This window comes from Oncorhynchus masou, chromosome 24 (assembly GCF_036934945.1).
Source record: "Oncorhynchus masou masou isolate Uvic2021 chromosome 24, UVic_Omas_1.1, whole genome shotgun sequence".
Taxonomy (NCBI): domain Eukaryota; kingdom Metazoa; phylum Chordata; class Actinopteri; order Salmoniformes; family Salmonidae; genus Oncorhynchus; species Oncorhynchus masou.
The window spans coordinates 57,091,153-57,101,567 of NC_088235.1; positions in this window are offsets into that span (position 1 = coordinate 57,091,153).

Here is a 10,415-nt window from a genome sequence, read left to right on the forward strand (position 1 = left end):
TTGGACAGCAGTTAGTGAGCTAGTGAGCAATAAAATGCTTATTAATTACTTTAAAAAAATCATACAATGTGATTGTCTGGATTTTTGTTTTAGATTCCGTCTCTCACAGTTGAAGTGTACCTATGATAAAAATTACAGACCTCTACATGCTTTGTAAGTAGGAAAATCTGCAAAATCGGCAGTGTATCAAATACTTGTTCTCCCCACTGTACGTCTCGTGTTTGAGCCATTGAATTGCGACTCCACTTTGTCCCTATACCGACATTTCGCTTGTTTGATTGCCTTGCGGAGGGAATAACTACACTGTTTATATTCGGCCATATTCCTGTCAGGATTTGGCCAGGGTTGTTCCGGGTTTTGGTCACTAGATGCCCCCATTGTGCTTTTTGACCTTATGTTTTTTCCCTTGTTCCCCATTATTATTTGCACCTGTGCCTCGTTTTTCCCTGATTGTATTTAAACCCTTAGTTTCCCTCAGTTCTGGGCTCTGTGTTTGTATGTTAGCACCCAGCCCTAGTGTTCTGTGTATTCTTGTCGATTCCGGTGGATGCTCTTGTGGAATTCTGTTTTTGTTTTTGAGGATCTCTTAAGGCTTTTTTGTGCTATTCCTACCATCTTTTGGATTTACTATTTTTGTATTGAAGGACTTCTCCTTTTTACTTTATTAAATACACCGTCTTAAGTACTGCTGTGTCTGCCTCATCTTCTGGGTTCTGCTGACTATTCGTGGCTCAGTTGGTTAAGTGACTGTTTCTCACTCCAGAGACCCAGGTTCGTAACCGGGTCCTGACAATTCCTAGTCATCTTTCCATGGTTGAATGCTGTGGTTTGCACTTTCAGTTTTGCGCACCTGTCACGCCCTGGCCATAGTTTACTTTGTATGTTTCTATGTTTTGATTGGTCAGGGTGTGATCTGAGTGGGCATTTTATGTTGGATGTCTTGTTTGTCTATTTCTGTGTTTGGCCTGATATGGTTCTCAATCAGGGGCAGGTGTTAGTCATTGTCTCTGATTGGGAACCATATTTAGGTAGCCTGGGTTTCACTGTGTGTTTGTGGGTAATTGTTCCTGTCTCTGTGTTTTGCACCAGATAGGGCTGTTTTCGGGTTTTCGTACATTTGTTATTTTGTTAGTTTATCGTGTATAGTTTCCGTATTAAATAAAATGAATCACAACTACGCTGCATTTTGGTCCGCTCCTCCTTCCCACAACGAAAGCCGTTACAGAATCACCCACCACAACAAGACCAAGCGGCGTGGTAACAGGCAAAAGCAACAGCAGGAGCAACAAAAGGAATGGACATGGGAGGACGAATTAGACGGAGAAGGACCCTGGGCTCAGCCTGGAGAATATCGCCGTCCCAAGGAAGAACTGGAGGCGGGGAAAGCGGAGAGGCGTCAGGAAGCAGCACGTCGAAGTGGATGGAAGCCCGAGAGTCAGCCCCTAAAATTTCTTGGGTCGGGGCTCAGGGAGAGTGTGGCAGAGTCAGGAGTCAGACCTGAGCCCACTCTCCCTGTTTATCGTGAGGAGCCAAGGAGGAGACCAGAACCAGAGCTGGTGTTGGAGGTGAGCGAAACAGAGACTGTGAAGGAGTTAATGGGGAAATCTGAGGAGAGAGTAATGGGGGAGTTGCTTTGTTGGCGCATTAAATTTGGAAATCGCCCGACTGAGCGTTTTGGGGATTTGATGGCACCTGGATCAGCGCTCCATACTCGTCCTGAGGTGCGTGCTAGTCGGCTGGTGAAGTTGGTGCCAGCCTCACGCACCAGGCCTCCTGTGCACCTCCCTAGCCTTGCATGTCCTGTGCCAGCACTGCTCTCAAGATCTCCAGTACGCCTTCACGGTCTAGCCCACCCTGTGCCACCTCCACACACCAGCCCTCCGATGGCAGCTCCCCGCACCAGGCTTCCTGTGCGTGTCCTCGGCCCAGTACCACCAGTGCCAGCACCACGCATCAGGTCTACAGTGTGCCTCGCCTCTCCAGCGCTGCCCGAGCCTTTCTCCTCTCCTGCGCTGCTGGAGTCTCCCGCCTGTTTAGCGCTGCTAGAGCCTTCTGCCTCTACAGCGTTGCCGGAGTCTCCTGCCTGTTTAGCGCAGCCAGAGCTGCCAGCCTGCATGGAGCAGCCAGAGCTACCAGTCTGCATAGAGCAGCCAGAGCTGCCAGTCTGCATGGAGCAGCCAGAGCTGTCAGTCTGCATGGAGCAGCCAGAGCTGTCAGTCTGCATGGAGCAGCCAGAGCTGGCAGTCTGCATGGAGCAGCCAGACCTGTCAGTCTGCATGGAGCAACCAGAGCTGCCAGTCTGCAAGAAGCTGCCAGTCTGCAAGAAGCAGCCAGAGCTGCCAGTCTGCAAGAAGCAGCCAGAGCTGCCAATCTGCATGGAGCAGCCAGAGCTGCCAGACAGCATGGGGCAGCCAGAGCCGTCAGTCTGCCAGGATCCGCCATTCAGCCAGACTCTTCCAGATCCGCCAGTCGGCCAGACTCTTCCAGATCCGCCAGTCGGCCAGACTCTTCCAGATCCGCAAGTCGGCCAGACTCTTTCAGATCCACCAGTCAGCCAGACTCTTCCAGATCCGCCAGTCAGCCAGGATCTGCCGGAACCGTCAGTCTGCCAGACTCTTCCAGATCCGCCAGTCAGCCAGATTCTTCCAGATCCGCCAGTCAGCCAGGATCTGCCAGAGCCTTTCTCCTCTCCTACGCTGCCGGAGTCTCCCGCCTGCCCGGCGCTGCTGCCGGAGTCACCCGCCTGCCCGGCGCTGCTGCCGGAGTCTCCCGCTTGTCCGGCGCTGCTGCCGGAGTCTGAAGAGCCCCTCTGTCCCGAGCTGCCCCTCTGTCCCGTATTGTTAAGTAGGGTTGCCGTGGCTGGGAGGTCCGCCAGTCAGCCAGACTCTTCCAGATCCGCCAGTCAGCCAGGATCTGCCGGAACCGTCAGTCTGCCAGACTCTTCCAGATCCGCCAGTCAGCCAAACTCTTCCAGATCCGCCAGTCAGCCAGGATCTGCCGGAACAGTCAGTCAGCCAGACTCTTCCAGATCTGCCAGTCAGCCAGATTCTTCCAGATCCGCCAGTCAGCCAGGATCTGCCAGAGCCTTTCTCCTCTCCTGCGCTGCCGGAGTCTCCCGCCTGTCCGACGCTGCTGCTGGAGTCTCCCGCCTGTCCGACGCTGCTGCCGGAGTCTGAAGAGCCCCTCTGTCCCGAGCTGCCCCTCTGTCCCGAGCTGCCCCTCTGTCCCGAGCTGCCCCTCTGTCCCGGGCTGCCCCTCTGTCCCGTGTTGTTAAGTAGGGTTGCCGTGGCTGGGAGGTTACGGAAGCGGACAAGGTGGGGGAAGACTGCGGTGAAGTGGGGGCCACGTCCAGCACCAGAGCTGCCACCGCGGACAGATGCCCACCCAGACCCTTCCCGATAGGTTCAGGTTTTGCGGTCGGAGTCCGCACCTTGGGGGGTACTGTCACGCCCTGGCCATAGTTTACTTTGTATGTTTGTATGTTTTAATTGGTCAGGGTGTGATCTGAGTGGGCATTCTATGTTGGATGTCTTGTTTGTCTATTTCTGTGTTTGGCCTGATATGGTTCTCAATCAGGGGCAGGTCTTAGTCATTGTCTCTGATTGGGAACCATATTTAGGTAGCCTGGGTTTCACTGTGTGTTTGTGGGTGATTGTTCCTGTCTCTGTATTTTGCACCAGATAGGGCTGTTTTCGGTTTTCGTACGTTTGTTATTTTGTTAGTTTATCGTGTATAGTTTCCGTATTAAATAAAATGAATCACAACTACGCTGCATTTTGGTCCGCTCCTCCTTCCCACAACGAAAGCCGTGACAGCACCATCTATCCACAGTAGTGATAGGTGAACGTTGGGAGCCGGCTCGCACATCAGAAGAGCCGAATCTTTAAAAAATATATTAAAAAAATATTCAAAAGATTTAAATAAATAGAATTAACTTATTCATAGAACAACAAAAAAATCAAATAATATGACCTAAATGATCAATCGCACACACATTCGTTCAGACTGTCTGCTCAGACTAACTGCCTCCCCTGTTGTTCCTGTCAATCAGACACGCAGTGTCAACCAATGAACCAAAGATGCATGAGGGAGGGCAGAACCATCTCTCACAGTCACACACTTAGCAGCCGAGGAGCGAGAGGAAGGACAGCTGTGAAAACAACAGCTGGAAAATGAGTCAGAAGCACAGTAGCATTTGGATGCATTTTAATAGTGTAGACAATGTTAGAGCACAGTGTAGAATTTGCCAAAACAACATTTCATATAAAGCCGGTTCTACGCACAACCTACACCGACATATGCGAACTGTGCACCCAACTGTGAAGCTAGCTGTAGCGAAGCTTCCAGAAACTGCTAGTGATAGTGGAGCCAGCACCTCCCCACGTGGAGATGTATCCACTCAGTCAAATAGGCCTAGACCATGACCCACAGCAACGCAGTCTTCTATGGACCAGTTAATGCCACACGTCTACGTATGTAGCAAAACAAGGCCAAATTGATATTGCAATAATTTCCACCGATTTCCAGCCATTTTTGAATGTGGAGAACAGAGGTTTCAGAAATTATAGCAATAGTCTAAATCCAATGTACACAATTCCACACAGGAAAACCATTTCAGAATAACTTATTCCACAACTGTACGAGAGCACACAGGCTTCAGTGCGGGAAAGAGATTAAAAGCTTCTGCAGTTTGCCTTACCACTGACTGCTGTACATCAAGGGTAACCACTTCTTACATGTCGGTTACATGTCACTTCACTGATGATGTTTCAATGTCTAGCTATCTTCTGGACTGCTTTGAGTTCAGTGACAGACACACCTCAGAGACACATGGCAGAGGAACTGTTGAGAGTGGCCAGAGAAAGGCAAGTAGATGGAAAAGTGGTCTGTTGTGTTAGCGACAATGCAGCTAACATAACCAAAGCCATGTCCATGTCTTGCACACACAATCAACCTGATTGTAAGAGAGTCAAAGGATGCCATCATCTCTACCTTGGCCATTGTCAATGCACCTGATGATGCTCTGACCCAAGAGGAATGGGAGGTGGTGGAGGAGATGTGCAGAGTCCTGGAACCCGTTGAGCAGGTCACTGTGGAGATCAGTGGAGAGAGGTACAGTAAGCAGTTATTACTACATCATTATTTAATCAATTATTACACATGTATATGAGCAGTAGACGAGAATGTAGTATCAGTAGACAAAACATGAACCTGAACTAATAAGTTACTGTTGTCTTTTTTCAGCTATGTGACAGCCTCAAATTACACTCCTGTGTAAGGGTCTGCAGCGAGTCACAGCCAGCCGCCAGAGAGAAACAAATGTAAACACAGGACATGTGACAGAGTTGATGGACACCCTATGTTCATGACCCCAGGTTTAAGAAGTTTGCCTTCAAGTAATGCCAGAGCGATTGATGAGGCTGTTCAAAAAATAACCTCAGCAGCAGAGAGGGACAGCCCCAGCAGTCAGCTGGCTCAGGCACCAGGAAGAAGAGGGATCAGATGGAGCAGAAGCACCAGCAGTAGTGCCACAAATGTCTGCTGTTTGGATGCTGTTCAACGAGAGAGCAACTGGGGATGCAGCACGAAGGAATCCCTCAGCAAATGCCATAATGGAGGTCCGATCCTATTGTGATCAGTATTGCTGTGTGCTGCTGGTTATAACATGGCAATAACGAAGAGAGAGAAAAGAGGGACCAGTTTAATGTTTTAAGTGGGATGCTGCAGTTTTGCACATTTCTATTTATTTTTCTTTGATATGGTGCAATGTTCTTTTATTATATTGTTCAGACTATTTGTTTTGAATTGTTACATTAATATGCACTTGTTAATATACACATTAAAAAAGTTATACTTTAAATGCAGGTGAAATAGCATCCTTCTTTTTTACATTTATTTCAATTTGTGAGATGCTGCAGTTTTGCTAATTGTTATTTATTTTTCTTTGATTATGGTGCAATATTCTATTATACTGTTTAGATTGTTTATATACATTCAAAAGTTATACTTAAATGCAAATGTTTAATAGCATTATTTTTCATAACAAAACAATGCATTTTTAAATACATTGTGGTTAAGGTAGGGTATGATTTCATTTAATAATTTAATTAGAATTGTTTTAACAACAATCATAGTCAAACTATTTGACTACTTGAATTTTTTTTTTAAAGACCCAGTCAGGACCTGGTTATGAACTCGGGTCTCCGGTGTGAGAAACAGTCCCTTAGCAAACTGAGCCACTAATAGCCAGCAGAACCCAGAAGATGAGGCAGACACAGCAGTACTTGAGACAACGTTTTAATAAAGTAAAAAGGAAGGTTCTTCAGGCAAAAATATAAATCCACAACGTCAAAAGTAATTCCAAGAGAAAAAGGTAATTCTCTAAGTCAAAAGGTAAATCCACAAGGTGGTAGGTACAATAGGGGAAAAGCCTCAAAGGATCAAAAATAAATAAACGAGAACAAAAACAGAGTACCACAAGAGAGTCCATCTGGAGTAACAAATGTTCACAGCATCGCTGGGGCTGGGTGCTAACATTAATACACAGAGCAAAGAACTGAGGAAAACTAAGGGTTTAAATACATTCAAGGGAAACGAGGCACAAGTGCAAATAATAACTGGTAACAAGGGAAAACAAAATGGTCAAAAAAACACAATGGGGGCATCTAGTGGCCAAAACCGGAATAATCCTGGCCAAATCCTGACAGACCCGTTTGGGAGCCAAAAGAGCCGGCTCTTTTTGGTGAGCCGAGGCTCACGGAAAAGAGCCGGAATGCCCATCACTAATCCACGGTTTCTGGTTAGGGTAGGTTTAAAAGTCAGTGGGTACAACATCTCCAATGCACTTCTTTATGCATCCGTCCTTATGCGTTCAAATTTTCTTATCGATGTCCTGGGTTCGGGTGGCTCGCCATCCTTGGTGGAACAGAATCCATACTCAAAAAACCTGACCTGTTTTACCAACAGGATCACACAATATATATACACCATGAGTACCTTTCATATAAACATTCATATAGCTATTAGCTTTAATCTCTTACAGGAATAAGAAAATAAAACGTAGTCAAAATGCTTTAACTACAGCATAAGCCTTAACAATAAACTAGCCTGGGCAATGCAAAGGACTTTACACCATTAAAGCACCAGGATCATGTGGACTGAACAATAGACTAGCCTGGGCAAATGGAAAGTACTAGTGCTTACACCATTTCTAATAAAGTAATCTAAAACATAACTGTGTTCCAAAATGGGTTATGATAATAGCTAATCACATTTTATAAAAGGTTAAAAACTAAAATATTGCCATGCATGACTATCATGATCACTAACGATTGCTATTTCAATTTAGCAATAGCTGAGCGAGCCTAAATGTTAATGGCTTGTGCATATGCTTAGTTCAGTATGAACACACACAAAATGCTAGCAATAGCTTAGCTAGCCTAATCGCTAACAGCTCGTTCTCCTTATGAAAACTCCCCAAATCCTGGCGTCAAACTTTCCCTCAACTCCTTCACAGCATGTTCGGATAGAATAGTGAGTGTTAATATAAGGTTCTCTTTTTCGTAAGGGTTTTATACAACTTCTCATGACGATTTGAAACTTAGTCTTTCTTCCATAGAATGGCGGTAGCTATTCACGTTCCGTTCTAGCTCCTTTTCAACATGTTAGCGCCCACCGGTGTTGAACGTAAGGTTAGGAGAGGGAATAAGATATAATATTGAGTTTCACCATGTTGCTGGTTACTATTATTTTTCTCCACAGATACAGGGTCAACTGAAGTAGGTTCAACAGGGACATCATCCCTTGTGTCTTGTGTTTTGTCTCCTCACCATAATGACCATCGTTTTGTTTGGAGGAAAAAAGGGGAGGCTTGCAAGCCGAAGAACACCATCCCAACCGTGAAGCACGGGGGTGGCAGCATCATGTTGTGGGAGTGCTTTGCTGCAGGAGAGACTGGTGCACTTCACAAAATAGATGGCATCATGAGGTAGGAAAATTATGTGGATATATTGAAGCAACATCTCAAGACATCAGTCAGGAAGTTAAAGCTTGGTCGCAAATGTTCTTCCAAATGGACAATGACTCCAAGCAGACTTCCAAAGTTGTGGCAAAATGGCTTAACCTCTGAACCACCCATCCCGGATCCTGTATAAATGTCTTCAGCAATGCTGAATAGCATAGCGCCACAGTCAAATTACTAGAAAATATTCATATTATCACAAGTGCAATATTGCAAAACACAGTTTAGCCTTTTGTTAATCCACCTGTCGTCTCAGATTTTGAAATTATGCTTTACCGCAAAAGCAATACAAGCGTTTGTGTAAGTTTATCGATCGCTCGACAAAACAATAAGTATACTTAGCATCAGGTAACTTGGTCACGGAAATCAGAAAAGCAATCAAATTAATCGTTTACCTTTGATGATCTTCGGATGTTTTCACTCACGAGACTCCCAGTTAGAAAACAAATGTTCCTTTTGTTCCATAAAGATGTTTTTTATATCCAAATACCTCCGTTAGTTTGGTGCGTTATGCCCAGGAATCCACCGGAAAGAGCGGTCACGACAACGCAGACAAAAATTCCAAATTATATCCATAATGTCCACAGAAACATGTCAAACGTTTTTTATAATCAATCCTCGGGATGTTTTTCAAATATCTATTCGATAATATATCAACCGGGACAGTTGGCTTTTCACTAGGACCGGGAGTAACAATGGCCGCCTTTCTCTTTTCGCACAACTCACTCTGAGAGCCCCCACCTGTCTACTTACGCGATGTGGTCTTTCACACTCGTTCTTCAAAATAAAAGCCTGAAACTATGTCTAAATGTAACGGCAGATTTCCTCTTCAGCTGAAGAGGTGTAGCAGGGATCGGACCAAAACGCAGCGTGGTAAGTGTCCATATAATTTATTATAAAACATAAACTGAACACTAAGAAATACAAAACAATAAATGTGAACATGAACGCAAAACCAAACCGAAACAGTCCCGTGTGGTGACAGACACGGAAACAAACACCCACAAACCAACAGTGAAACCCAGGCTACCTAAGTATGATTCTCAATCAGAGACAACTAACGACACCTGCATCTGATTGAGAACCATACTAGGCTGAAACAGAAACCTAAACATAGAAACACAAAACATAGACTGCCCACCCCAACTCACGCCCTGACCATACTAAATAAAGACAAAACAAAGGAAAATAAAGGTCAGAACGTGACACTAAAGGCTGTTGACACTTTAGGGAAGCCATAGAAAAAGGAATCTGGTTGATATCCCTTTAAATGGGCAATAGGGATGCATAAGAACAGAAGGGTTTCAAAATAAGAGGCACTTCCTGATTGGATTTTCCTCAGGGTTTCGCCTGCAATATCAGTTCTGTTATACTCACACACAACATTTTGACAGTTTTGGAAACTTTAGAGTGTTTTCTATCCCAAGCTGTCAATTATATACATATTCTAGCATCTGGTCCTGAGAAATAGGCTGTTTACTTTGGGAACGTTATTTTTCCAAACATAAACATAGTGCCCCCTAGCTTCAAGAGGTTGGACAACAAAGTCAAGGTATTGGAGTGGGCATCACAAAGCCCTAACATCAATCTTATAGAAAATTACTAATTGAGTGTATGTGAACTTCTGACCCACTGGGAATGTGATGAAATAAATAAAAGTTGAAATAAATCACTCTCTTCTATTATTCTGACATTTCACATTCTTAAAATAAAGTGCTGATCCTAACTGACCTAAGACAGGGAATTTTTACTCTGATTAAATATCAGGAATTGTGAAAAAATGAGTTTAAATGTATTTGAATAAGATGTATGTAAACTTCCGACTTCAACTGTACAAGTGGTTTAACGAAGTCCCGCCAGTGAGTTTTGTCATGCATCCTCAGAGTACCAATTATCTGGAGCATCCTGTTTAAACGCTCAACAGGATTCTCTCTTGGATGATATGGCGTTGTTCTCACTTTCTTGATTCCAGCAATCTCACACAGCTCTTTGATTGTTTGTGATTCAAAATCAGGACCATGGTTGTTGTGGAGGAGCTCAGGAAAGCCATAGTGCACAATGAAGTGGCCCCAGAGAGACTGCAACGGTGCAGGTTCTCTGGTTGGATGTCGGTATGGCCACTGCGTACCTGATAAAATGATCTGTAATAACCAGTAACTCCTTTGTGTTACTATGATCAGGCTCCAAATAAATGAAGTCCATATATACTAGCTCAAAAGGCCTGCTGGTCTTAATGCTAACTCCTAGTGCAGCTTTCTCTGGGAGGGTTTTACGTTGCACACAGTGGTCACGGGTCTTAATCTTCTCCCCCACAGACATTGACATCTTGGGCCAGTAGAACCGTGATCGTATGAGATCCAGCGTGCGCTCGATGCCCTTATGGCCCATATCATCA